Below are 14,709 nucleotides of genomic sequence, written 5' to 3'. Positions count from 1 at the left end.
CTGACTGCAGTCAGTGCATTAAACACAACATGGAATAAGACCTCATAAATCTGAAGCTATGGTCAGATGTTCATTTCAGAAAGAGCCTTGTCACTTAAAGATGCAAATTAATCTCTCCAGCTGACTGTCACTGTAGCTGCTTCCCAAGAGCTGGAGCACTGCCTCCTGTGAGTCCATCCCATCCATTTCAGGAGTGGAAAGCTTTGGAAATCTCAGTGCTGGCTTGAGAGCACAGCCAGCCCCAGACTGGAAATGCCAACACCAAATTCTCTCGCACACCTCAGCACCAGAACAAGTTCAATTGCACATTCCTTTCTTGAGAGCCATTTGAAAAAATGCCGTGTATCTTCTCCAGAAACAGCAGCCTCTGTTTCCCATGACTGGATAGAGACTGTATGCAATCATGGAAGGTTTCATAACAATATTTTAATTTTTTCTTAATAAATATATTGATACTCAGAAGAATATTAGGCCCCAAGTACTACCAAGAAAGTAACTATCCTCCTCTCTTTGACTTTGCTATTACTTTTTTATTAGAATTCAGTTGACAATACAGACTGAAATAGAAAGTACACTCAGATCCTGCAGCACAGAGAAGTTAAAAGAGCAAAAAAGGAAAGAAAGAAAAAAGTAGAAAACCCCAAGCCTTTCGGGGCAGAACATGCACACATGCTACTCCTAAAAAAGGCAAAAATAACACAATGCAATATAGTCTTTATGCCAAGTAAGAGTTTTTCTCCCATTTAACCAGTCACTTTTCTGCCTGGCACTGCACTTTCATTTTGAACCATCCCATTGAAAATATTCTCTGATATGACCCTTTTAGGAATTAATAATTCATGGAGGTTTCACTGCATGGTACAGTTCTAAGATTAGCTAGCACTGAGAAAATCTCTTACAGCATAATGTAATAGCCAGTAAAGTATATAAAAAAATTACGCTATCTTGCTTATAAATTTATTATCTTCATGCATATTTTTATATATATACTGTTTGAAGAAGGTGTCAAGAAACAAAAAAAGAGATTAGGAAGAAGGGCTTGCCCTACTTGAGCACATTATCCTATGTACAGGTTCCCCAAACAAAAAACATTTGTGTAGCTGTATGTGGCACGCCCTCATACACGTGTATACACACACACAACATATTAACATTTCATCCATATCCTAGCCCTCTGCTTGTTCAAACAGAGCCATGAAATGAATGCAAAATTTAAGTGGGAAAAAAAGTAAAAGAAAAACAAAAAAAGAAGAAAAATACTAAAATGTTTTTCCTTTTGCATTTCTGCTAACACTTTTTAGCAATACTACCTAGAGGGCTGCAACAACAGAAGGCAGTTTTGCCTAGAGGCTGACAAGCTGAATATATATTTTTTTTATTTATTTATGACTTGGAAGTTCTCAGCTCTTAATCAGAACAACTCCAGGATCCTACTAATATTTCTCCCTGCCTAGTTTGATCTTATGGTGTATTTTCATTCTTAATAGGAAAACCATAGCAAGAGAATATTAGATTTATTTCACTCTATGTAGTTGGAAATCTGTGGATACCACGTTCAGTGCAATGTTTTCAATATGTAACTATGAAATATATTAGCAAGTTTTTCAATTCTCTTAATTATAATTGACTGCCTGCTAGAATAAACTTGTTGAAAGTAAACAGAAATGTCCTTACATAACAGCATGGGAACCCACATTACTCCTCTCAGTGTTTCAGCAAAGCAAGAGTAAAACCCAGCCATATTTCTGCATTAAGGTTTTAAAAACAAGTACAAAACAAGATCCTGTGCACCTATGTCAGCCTCACTGTGTTTGCAGTTCTGCAAAACAGGTAAATCAATGTCAGTGATGAATTACTACATGCCATAATCACACCCTTCTCCCTACTTTTTCAGTTGCTGACATCACTAATAGCCCTGCCTTCAATTTAATAAAATTGAAAAGCCATTTTTCCCTCTTTGGAGACACTAATGCAAACCAAACCTTGAGAGAACTGTTAGCATTTCTGAGTCCACTTGTCAAAAGCCACAGTATCCAAATCAGCTCTATGTTCTGTACCCAAGAGAACTTGCACACTCCCTAGCAAACTGCAGGCTCTCCCTGCAGCAGCACAGCCTCTCACTGAGCTCCTGCCTCTCCCTTCCCAGCATTTCAGAACATTTCCTCTGCTCTGCTGGATCCATCCACCACACTGAGCAGCAGGCAGGAGCACAAGCTGCTCTTGCTGCTGTTTCTGTGAGCAGGGTGAGTGGGCACTCTGGAAGATTTCTTTCGTCTGTTTTTTCTGTTGAAACACATGTTCACTAAATATGGGTTGTGTTTTTCTCTATGAGATTAATTCTAACATTACAGTCTGTCCTTTCCAAATTCAAGTATCAAAGATGTGGTTCACCTGCATCTTTGTTTACTGGCAAAGCTGCCAGTCTGAAAGTACCCATGTGGCTGTGGCTGTTTTCACTGAAAGAGTCACCACATGAATGCAAAATATCATCCAGTCCCATTTATCTACACACATTTTTTCTTTTGGCTTTGTACTGCTTGAGTTCAGTGACAACCAAGCTAAGCTAAAGAGTAAGTATTCAGAAACTTTTAAAGAAACCAAAAAACCTTGAATAAAAATCTCAGAAACTTCACTTTTTTCTCTTTTCAAGTGCAAACATCAAACTACAGCAATCTATCTTCTTTCATTAACCAGTCTGAAAAAAACCCCAAAACTGGACAAGCTTCCATCAAATATCAATTTTACTTAACCAGAAACAGACACACGTTCTTTCTTACTCTACTGCTTGTTAATACTTGCTTAGCCCAGAGAAGGAGGTGCAGCAGCTTTCCCAGTTCTTGGAAATAATAAAACTTGTGGGACCAAGAGCCTGAGCCAGCTGCTCCCATGGCAGCTCAGCAAGCTGGAGGTTCCTCCCTGGAGCACGGGCCAGTCCCAGCCTGCGGGGAAACCAGCACCAGTCAAAGAGATTTTATGGCAGGCAGGGGAAGGAGAAGAGCTGGTGAGTCCCCAGCTGCAGGTGGACTAATAGCACTTTCATTTGAAAACCTTCTGGGCACTGTGGATAGAAAAGGAAGCATATAAAACCAAGCAAATAAGAAAACCTTACAAGTTTGCTTCTTTATTCTGTGCTGCCTGTGAGCCCTTGAAAGAAAATGAATGATCTGACCATTTGAAAAGTATTTTAGAGTCAGGGTGTTTAAAATTGGATTCTTGGGTTACAGTATTTTAACTTGAAAAATTAATTAATATTTGGAGAGGGGAAGCTTTTTTTGTTTTTCTTTTAAGGTTCAGCGCTCAGCTGCTCATTAAGCACAAAATTGCATCTTCAGTAATTGCTTGCAAAAGCTGAGAAAAATGGTAAACATTTCTGTAGAACAAGCAGGAGTACACTGCAAAGCACGGCACGAGACTCCTTCATTTGGGAAAGGAAACAAGAAAAACAATAAAGGGAGCAAGCCAATATTTTTGAACTCTTCCACAAGTGAGTATCATCTTTATCTGCATGTTCCCGAGCTGAAGGACAAAGCCCACAAATCCAGCAGCTCCTGCAGGACTGAGATGAGGAGAAGAGGGACCCCAAGCCTGTGTTCAGCCTTGGAATGCCAGCACAGGACCTTTCCTGCCAGGCAGGGAACAGCAGCCCTTGGGCAGCTCCACCCTGGGATCTGCAGGAGGATGGAAGAGGATGGAAGGGCATTCCCAGGAGTGGGGACACCGGCAGGGAAAGGTGAAACTGCCTGCCCAGGGTCACTGGTGGAAAGCCCATCTTCACATTGCTAACAAAGCTCCAGCTGCAGAGGGCTGGGAAGTATTTCTAAGACAGCAGAGATATGGAATTCAAACAAGGTCTAGTCTTGATACAGCCAGAAAACATATTTCTCATGCAAATAGTGTGAATGAGAGCTGATGTTCATACATATAAAATAATTTACATTTTTCTATAAGACATGCTGAAAAAAACCTAATTTCTGCTTTACTGTGAAATATTCTGCTCCAGAAGGATTTTTTGGCTATGAACACCAAGTGACCTTTCATATTAACATTGATTCAAAATGATATTTTTATTTCATTTTGAAATGTCAATTTGGTTTTTTTAGCCACCAAATCAAAACGAAGTGACATTTTAACTTTAAATTCATTGAAAAAACTCTCTGCATTCAAATGCCAAACTGAAATAATAATTTTTTTTAAAAAAAAATCACTTGTCATTATTTTTTTTTTCCAGAAGTTTTGAAGCTTTTGTTTCTTACATCAACTAAAAAATGTTGTCCTGGACTTTTGCTTTAAATTTTATTGTCAGGAAATACTGCTTTGTCCAAATATCAATTTTTGCTGCAATTTCAATTTATAAATCAAAAGGACAAGAACCTTCAATGTTCAATCCCCAAACAAGCAAGTCTATTCTTTTTCTGCTTTGCAATTCACTATAAACAAATTCCAAATCAACTCCCCCATTACCACCCTACCCCGCCTTTAATTTCAAGAGAAAGGGGAAATTCTCATAATTTCTTCTGCATTCTGAGAAGGTAAATTTTATTACTTTTGCTATTAATGCATAATCCTATTAGGTTTATCTCTTATATGAAATATTTCTCTCCCATGACTTTTTCTTAGATTCAGTAGAAAATTAATTCAAGGTTTAATAGTGAAGCAACATCTGTAATGGTGTTTCTTTTAACAACTCATCTTTCCTTTTCTTTTTATTTCATTTTTCAGTGGTATTTTTTCTTCTTTTCTTAACTAATTGCTTATATATGAAAGTTAATCCAGTGAATATATGGATATGGAATATAATTGATGCAGAAGTCGAAAAAAGTTTTCAGATTTCAAAAAGTAATCTCTTAATGGAGCAAACCCCAATAATGGGAGATCATCACAATGTTCCACTATGAAGCTTGGACCAATATTGAAATTCTCAGACAGCTGAGCCCCTGTGCCTTCGAGTACCCAGTGAGCATTTTCTTGTTCGAGGTGCATCCAAAGTCCTGACTTTAATCTTCAGGCGCTGGATTTGTAAGATCATGAAGCCAAACAACAGAATAGTTCAATGCCACAACTTTTTATTCTGAGAACAGCAGCCTTGCCAGCTGTGGCTTTTGGCAATAGCTGAGGTATGACAGGTTTAAACTGGGGGCTTTTCTCTTGTTTGTTTGGGGTTGTTTTTCAATTTTTTTTTATAAATATCTGCACCACACACAAACTGAATGACTGTTTCACTTTGGTCCATATTGTTTTCCCCTAAGGTGGAGCCACAAGCAGTATGAATGTTCTTGGAGAAATAAAAACCTCTGCAAGATTGGGGCTGCTCTCTCTCTGTGTGCATGGTGCTGTTATTTGGTGATGCTGCAAAGAGAGAATTATTAATTTAATCTCGTGGAGAAAACAAGAGAGAAGATGGATTATAAGAAAAGCTGGGAAGGAAAGCACAGGGACAAACACCCAAACCCAACCAACCAAACCACTCCAAATGAACATGCTTTCTTCTAAGGAAATGCACTGAGTTTCATTAAGCTGAAGTAAAATCCGGGAGGACAGGGAGAGTGGAGAAAAAAAGAGGTATTATCATAAAATTATCCTAATTTCTACATAAGAACAGCTATGGAAACAGATCAGTTCTCAGGGCAAATGCCAGCCAACGTGTTGCCTGTTTGGGCTGGAGTTCTTGTAGTTCAGTGATAGTGCAGTTAATTGAAGGGATAACAAACAGCACCAGACTGATATTTCCTCAGGGAGGGTGTGATCCAACCCATCCTGAGCCATTATCACATCCTTCTCAGCCCTCTCTAATTTGGCTCTGACAGGACTGTGATGGTAAGTGGTGTTAGCTCATTTCCTTTTTATTTCTCAAGGATTAAAGCAAATGGTCCTCACTCTGTGGAACTTCTTCCTACAATTTTAATTACTCCTTTATAGTTATTAGTATAGTTTATTAAAAACACTTCTATGAAAGTTAGTCACTAGTAGAAATCTTGCATTTTGCATAAAAAACATGAAATTGTGACAGTCTATTTAGGATGAGATTTTCAAGTGATTGAGTTCTAGAAATCCAAGCCCTATTCCATTACATCATTCTTTGTGGTTTATCAACCTTTCCATCTGCTTGGCACAAAAAGATTCCTCTTAAAAATGCTCAAAATGTAAATCTGAATAGTATAAATTATTCAAAATTATTTTCATAATATGACCTTCATCTCTTGTTCTCCCCCTGGTTAAAGCACAGGACCCCAAATTGAGGGTAGCTGGGAAATTTTGATTCACAAAAAGTGACAGAAAAACATTGCAGCTGTGCTTCACTTCTGGCCTTATCCTAGAAAAACTGTGCTGATGCCAGCTTTTCTGAAAGGAAGAAATCAAGTTTTTTCTGTGTGATTAAAACAACTGAGAAGGTACTAAACATGTCTCACATGGAGTAGTTTAAGAAGGACTCGCCTATATTTTTACATAAATCATACTAAGAATTTACCTGCTTGTAAACACCTGCAAATTCCCTCATGACATGTTCTTCCCCTCTTCCTACATTTGAAATGCAAATTGCTCACAAATAATGAGGAAAGGACTTCACAATCAGACCAGTGGGGGCAGTGACAGGGGAGAATTGGTGCAAGCCCTTCCTTCATCCCACAGAAGGGTGTGAGATGCAGATACAGCAGGTAGCTCTGCCTCCATATCCTGCAGGGAGCAGATCTTCCTGCACAGATAGAGATGCTCACCACAGGAGGAACACACTCCTGGATTCTAAGGAGGACATCTCCAGCCTTTCCTGCTCATCTCACTGGTATTGACAGTGAGTGACATTGGCTGAGACCAAGGGCATTCCCTGTCAGACACCCCTGCTGCCCCAGGAGCTGCAGAGCAGGCTGAGCACCACACCTCCCACTGCTGGAACACATTTATTAATTACCCTGACGAGGAATTCTGGGACAACGTACCCACACTGATGGGATTTGTCAGGACCAGTTTAACTTTAACTGAAGTTAACAGTAAAATTAATAACTTGTCCCTACAAAACTAAGGAATTTCTCAAAAATGGACTTAACTGGACATGTTACTTCATTGACAGATTTCAGTTGAAAGCAATTGCACTAATCCTGATGCTTTAATATAGTAATTGGTTTTGGTTTTATTTTATAAAATGATTAGTTGCTATTAAAATTATCTTTTTTCTTAATTCTGCCCTTGGAATCTTTAAAGTTGATATATTTCAAATTTGGAAAATACTCATTTCAATACTGTAAACACAATCATTACTAGTTTTGTTCAGTGAAAGGGTAAACATATCTATTTAAACAAACATCTGGACAAACAGGTGCTTCCTCATTCAATATCCTATTAATAATTCCACTTCCTTCTCTTTCCTGCTGATGCCAAACGATTTGTGAGGGGATTTAAATCACAGTGGTATAAAGTGTCACCTGCTGGTATCAACTTAACGTGTTTGAAATATCCAAGGCATCCAAGTTTGTCGTGTGTCTGGAGCTAAAGTTCTGTCAAATACTGTGACCTAATTTCAGTCAATGTTGGAAAGACCTCAAATCAATACCTGAGTAATTCAGAGCTGGATCCATCATTTAGCAGGGGACACTTTGTCATTTCAGTCACAGTCTAGTCTCCAAGTTTCACACAGTTTGCTTTGGATTGTTTGAATTGGGGGGTTGTTGTCTGGAATTCTGTTTTGCTTAGTGATAATTTTTTTTTCAGGGCAGCAAATCACAACACTTGGGAATAATAAAAAAGTTCTCCACTTTGTTTTTTTAAGAGTATTGTTTGACCTACACATAGTGGCCAAATATCAATTAAAATAAAATTCATTATTAAAATAATTACATTCTCAGCTCCCTGAATCCTGACTTAGGCTTCACCTGCACATACCAACCCTCCAAAAAGCAGAGATGAAGTGTCCATTTCTTATTCCAGAGGTCACTCCACATTAGTGCACTGGGATGTGATCATGGTATATTTCTTACATAAGAAATTTAAGTTTAAGAAGTTTAAGTAAGAAATTCTTCCATATTTAAGTATTAAGTGTTATATCTTGCAGCTTAATCAATTTTTTTTTGTAATAGGTGATCATAAGATGAATGATGGTGTGACTAACACCACAGATAAAAACCTATTGCTGGATTAAATTTATATATGTGGCTACAAATCCTGTCACCCAAGGCAGCAGAAAACACAAGCTTTCCTGGACTACTGACTTGGCACAAGAAGAAAGGTGACAAAGAGTTTTGTTGAAATAAATCATAAGAAAAGTTCTTTTGGAACAGCAAAAAAGTCAGTTTAAGTTCAATCAATCTGAATGTTCAACTATAATCATGAATTCTAGATTAATGAGTTTCTCTGCAGATTATTTAAAAAAAAACCCCATAAATACTTATTTTAAAAGCACTTCTCTTTCTGCTACGAGAAAAGGTCATATTTGGGATACAATAGAAGTCAAAAAACAAGGAAAAAGAAAAGGCGGGACAAACCAAATAAGACCAAAAAGCAAGGAAGTTGGGCTGATGAGTGCTCCATATTCATCTGAATCTCTGGTTGCTCATCCCTGGGATTAATGTATTTTAGATTTACAGAGAGACCTGTGAATAGAGTGACCACAAGCAGTTATGTTATACCATAACTATATATACTAATATATATATAATACTAGCTATAACCCCAAATCAACTCTGTGCTATTCTTCATAAAACAGAGCACAAATTCTAAGGTTTAGTGGTTTTACACATGCATAAACATTCCCCAAAGCTTTAAGTCAGGCACAGAGGATGACTTTAACCAGGAAACTTTAATGCCAGAGTTAAACACTGAGGAGGGGCTGGGGGAGATGCTCTGTTCTCCATTTGCACTGCACCCTCCCTGGGCTGAGCCCTTGATGGACACAGCTCAGAGTAGAAGGGCTGATGGCAAACCAGTCATTACAGGGCTCACAGAACTGGACATTGATATGAATCAGAGAGTCAGGGAATAATAGAGATTGGAAGGACTTCAAGAAGGTCGTGCCCACAGACAGCAGGACTCAGTTCTCACCACAGACTGAGGTTCCAGTTATGACGCGGGAATTGGTTTTTCTAAATAAATTGTCTGATTCTAGAAGGAAGTGGGAATAAAAATAGCATTCAGCAACTCAAGCCATCACACACATTCATTGAAAATGTAAAAAATTAAAAGGAAATCCTTTCTCCTAGACTGACAAATTAAATGGAAATAGAACTTTTGTTATCACCAGCAAACAAAAGATGAAAAAGCTGGACCCTCCCCCTTACACAGCTGAAGTGACTGAGTCTCTTTAGGGTCAGCATTCAATTTTTCTATTTTTCAACAGAGGAAAAGTTTCCATGGACCAAAAATACTAAAAAAGACATAAAAATATATAGCATTTTGACATCAAACATTTTGTCTATTAATCTCCTCTGTATATTTCTCTTGCAGCTCTTTAAATTCAGTACTAACATGCTATCTCTTACAAATATTTGCAAACCCACCACAGCATTGTAACAGAATCACTGTCAAATTCCAAACTTTTCTGTTGTTCAGAGTCAGTTTGAAGGGCTGACAGTTTTCATAAGCTTGTATTAATTTGATTTTGTTGTTTGTTTGGAGTTTCTTTTAACCTGAAATGAGATTTACATGCTATGCACAAATATTTTACACTGAAATATGAAAGCATGCATAGGAGTGGATAGTTCACCTTTGCAAGCCCAATTATGTAAAGGTATGGATTTAAGGATTGCTTCCTTCCTGCAGTTTTCAATTGCACTTATGCAATTCTTGTGTCTGGGCCTCCGTCATCCCCTAGGGCTGCCACAGAAGTTCAGCACTCCATTTATAAACATAGAATAGTCAAAAGCAAGAGATGATCTACAATATATTCCTTTATACTCTTTTAAACAATTTGAAGCAGTAGCTTCCTCTCCTCCTCAGTTTATTGGCAGGAAAAAAAAATATTTGCTGTTGCATGAGGTCTAAGTGCAATAACAGTATTACACATCACAATATGAAGGTTATTATCCAAAACAGAGGGCAAAATAAGACAGAACAACACAGACAATGCTCACAAAACCATCTCAAATATAACATTAAAAAAAGCATATTTTTTATTTAATGTAAATAAAACTGTAAAAAGTAGTAAAGTTGAATGCAAAAAAATAGTGAACTGGAAACATATCATGGTCCTCCAAAAGAGAAAGGATGGGACATTGATGAAAAATCCCTGTGGTGTGTTCTTTAAATGGCAAGACACAGTAGAGTCAGTTAGGTGTCTTCTGAACATTCTCCTTTTCCACAGAAAAATTAATGTTATATTTGTCTTTCTAGGCAACATGCTCAATTTTGACATCACTAATGATACCAAAAACTTCACAAAATGAACAGAAACACAAGAGGATAAATAAAAGTAGATCTTGGAATGCCTAGATTTCACATACCACATGCTGCTTGTGACTGTCTGAAATACTGACTGCAGGAAGATTTACAGCATTGCTCCTGAAGTTGCAGAATAAATTCAGAAAGCAGAGGAGACAGGAACAAAGGAATAAAAAGAATTTAAAGTGCTCCTGAAAGGAAGATGGAACTGTTAAATGCAGTTAGTGAAAATGAAAAACAGCTCAGATTCCAGAGAGCTACATTTTATAATACAACTTAAATAATCAGATTTTCTTACCAGAAGGAGTGTTGTATTTGATGTACTCTGATGAGAAACAGCTAAGTTTTCTCCTGCAAGAACATAAAATGAAAATTATGCCAGGAAAAGGCAGCTTGAAAATTCCCTGTCAAAACAGAAATTATTTAGATTGTTTATGTAGCATTAATATGGATTCATTCAGGAATAAGTATTCTTAGTCGTAACAATGTAACATAATATTCTTTTTAATAACAGTCTCATTCCGGAAAAGATTTTTTTCACCGAGATCATGTTAAGACAGACATTTTCCCAAGTGCAGAGCAGCTATTATACCTTACTTATTTACTATGCAGGTAAGAGTTTGTGACCCTGGTTTCCAGTTTGAGTGACTATGCAATAAACCCCCCTCATTTAACACTTTTTCTCTCAGCCTGCAATGAGGAAATCCTATGGGACAATCAAGTGATTGGCAAGGTGTGTTGGTGGGTTTGAGTACATTCTTACAACTAATCTAGCAGAATTTCCACATATTTTGCCCAGTAGTTTCTCTAAGAGGATGCTGAGGCAGGAGGCTATTTTACACTCATCAGGAATTGCCCTTTTGTCTCGGTGTCCATCAGCAGGCAGCAGCGCCCATGGTGGGATGGCGCATTTGTTTTGCCATGCCAAGGTGTTCAATGAAGCAGCCGCGTGCATTAATGGAGCATTAGAGCAGGGTTCAAACGCTGCCCTCTGACGCTTCCTCTGCTCCCCCAGGTAAGGCAGGAACGAGCCCTTTGTGTCCACATTTCCCCACTGCAGCAGTAGCCAATTCTCCTCCTGCCAGAGCCTTTTCTAATCCCAATGTCTGCGCTAACTCCATCGCGACACGCGGCTCCTGCCGGCTGGTCACAAGCCACACGTGAAAGCTCCTGCTTCATGGCAAGTGCTCCCTTTCTTCCACATAACAACAGCAGAGCAATTCTTATCTTTTTTAGCAAGAAACAAGTAACAGATGTCACTTACATTTTTTTTTCAGTCAGTAACTGGGGATTCCTAAAGTCCATCTCCTGTGATTAATTTGCCCCTTTTCACACCTCAGTGCAAGTCACTTGGGCCTGTGCCAGGACTCACAGGCTGGCACCCCAACCACCTGTTAGGCTTTCACATTGTATTTCTACTAATTCTCTTTGCTGATTCAAGCCATCATTACTGATTAAACAAAAGGAACACAGTCACTGTTCTCTCATGAGTGCCTTTCTCCTGCACACAAAAAGATGAAATTTAGGATCAAGATAGATGGGGCTGTTACAGATGTTGACATTGCTTCTGTTGTGGAGCCCTTCCATGTCTCAGTGCTACTTTACATTGCAGTGAGCAGAAACAGTGACACATTCACCATTTCACAACCACCTTATTTTCATATACAACAGTATTAAGCAACCAGTGGTGCTATCTATTAAATTGCATGATTATACAGGAGGGAAGGTGTGTGCATTGAAGGAAATTAAATTTTCAGTTTGTGATAGCAGCTGGCTTTTGTTGCCACTTCAGAAATCACCACACCAGAGTGCAGGAACTTACAGCACAAACCCTTCACTGAAATTCAAAGTCATAAAGGTTCCTGCAGTGGAAACAGTGATTCTGAGCCCATAAAAGAAGCTTCAAAGGAAATACTTTCTAGGTGCCCACTACTGATATGGGCTCAACCATGCTCCTAAATGCACACTGAAGAACCTCTAGCTCTACCTGTCCCATGCAGCATCTCTGAACTCAGAACCAGTCTACATTTTATTACCTGGTAGTAGCAGGAGTGGTTTTTTTAGTCAGTTCTGGGGAAAAGACAAAGCTGTGAAAGCTTTATGATATTCTATTTATTTGAAAACACTTGGTATAAAAAAGTTTTTGTAGCCTTTACAAATCTTCACAAATTAAGAAATGCAAAGCCTTAGCTGAATCAGCTATGAAAATGCAGCCTTAGTGCACTAAGAGTACAATAATTACAAAGGATCTGTTACCTGATTTATTATCCACATCTCAATTTTCAGGTAAAAACTCTCCAGAAAAGATGACAATGTCTATACTTCACTAATTTACTGTTAAATTCAGAATTGTTTTCATGGTCCCAGTATAAAGGCAAATAATTTGAATTATTCAAGGAGAAGATATCAAATCCTCCAGAAACTAATACAAATGTGCTTCAATCATAAGCATCCTACATTACCATCATGACTTAAACAATATTAAGATAAGGATGGTAGTTCAAAAGATTAGGTTAAGTGTGGTATGTCTTTCTAAATGAGTACTCTATCTTTGAAAAAGACATTAAGTCTCCAAAAAGCATTTTCATTCTTTAAGACTCTTTTGGACACATGTCAGACATTTGGGTAGATGTGGATAACACAAAAGATCAGTATTTCTTTTGACACACTAGTTAAAAGAAATAGATTATTTTATTCAAGTGCAGTATAATTATTTTTTAAATCTGTTGAAGCGGAGAAATTACTATTGTTTGTATTAGAGTTGAAAATGACAGGAAAGCTTCTGTGCAGCTTCAGTGGGGTGGAATGTACTCAAAGATTTGAGAAAGTCTGAAACACTTGGTAGCTTCAGATTTCTCATAGCTGCATGTATACTGTAACTGGAATCTGAACTAAAAGTGATATACACATGAAAATAAAGCATGGCACACACCAAAAATGAAAATTGCCATATGATGAGCTTTACAGTCATCAATTGTTTCTAACAAATGAGTGCTAAAAGCCACAGCATTTCCTCTGAAGGTTTACCTAAGTAATTCCAAAGTATCAACACACTTCTCACAGGATGCATACAACATTGCCTACCTCTCAGACAAACCCTGCACAAAGATGAACACTTCCCAATTTTCCTTGGAAACAGGGAAATGGGGTGGGCTCTGCTGGATGGCTGCTGTGAGTTAGGGGCAAGGACCAGCAGTGAGAGTGCATCCCCACCTGGCTGGAGCCAGCCCCAAGCTGGACCACAGCAGCACCCCACAGCCCACCCCAGCCTCCAGGCAGCTCCTGCTGAGCCCAGAAATTCACTCAGCTCTGCAAGAGAGTGCTACACAGCACCTGCAGAGGGGTTTGGTGCCAGTCCATCCCCCACTCTCCAGATCTGAGGTGGAACAAGGGTCCACTGCACTGTTTATTTGCTGGCAGAGAGCAGAAAGCTTTCAGGGGGCTGCATTTCACAGGAGCATCCACTTGGTGCCCAGCCTGACAGCAGGAAGCTGGAATACTGCAGGTCAGTGGAGATTGCTATGGGCACTCACACTGTACCAGGTGGTGCAACAAAAGCCAAGATAATCCCACCCTCTAGGACAGTAGAATCAGACTGATTTAGATTTCAAAGGATTTCTAGACACCATCTCAAGTTTAACCCAAGGCAAGGCTACATTACTGTATATCCAGTAGAGTTCTGAGCATGTCTGCAGATGGAGAGCACAGAGCTTTTTCTCTTAGCTCCAGTCTCATGGATGATCCCATCATTTTGGCATCTGCCCCTCTCCCCTCACATTCAAATGCAATTTCTCTTGTTCTAGCTTATACCTGGTCTCCTCTTCCCTTTCTCTACACCCCTTCAGGAGTCTTCATCTTCTCTATAAAACCTCTTTGAGTAATTGAAAATAGCAATAGGATCATCCCCAGAGTCTTTCCTTAGAAGGTTCCCAGTTCTCCCAGTGTCTCCCCATGTACTGTGCTCCAAACCCCTAACAATTTTAATATTAATTTAATATTGTGAGTAATACTAATTCAGCACTGTCACCATGCCATCCTTACTACCTGCTGCCTTTCTGTACTTACTGCTGCCATTCACTCACTCATTTATAGGACTTTTTTTTAGAATTTATTACACAAATAGTTATTGCATGACTACAGAACTCTTCCAGTCAAAATCATGATGAATTCTAAATTAGGCTTGGATTTGTGCCCCATTTCTCTTATGAGGATATAATTTATTAGACTTATCTTCCCAATAACTAAAAGAATAAGTATAGCTGACAGTGGCATGGGACCAGGAAAAACATGTGGAAATATGACTTCTACAGGAAGCACCAAAAGCTCATTCATTCTCATGACTGTACT

Source organism: Cyanistes caeruleus, chromosome 15, assembly GCF_971803275.1.
Source record: "Cyanistes caeruleus chromosome 15, bCyaCae1.hap1.1, whole genome shotgun sequence".
Lineage (NCBI taxonomy): Eukaryota > Metazoa > Chordata > Aves > Passeriformes > Paridae > Cyanistes > Cyanistes caeruleus.
Note: the sequence above shows the minus strand (reverse complement) of the source record.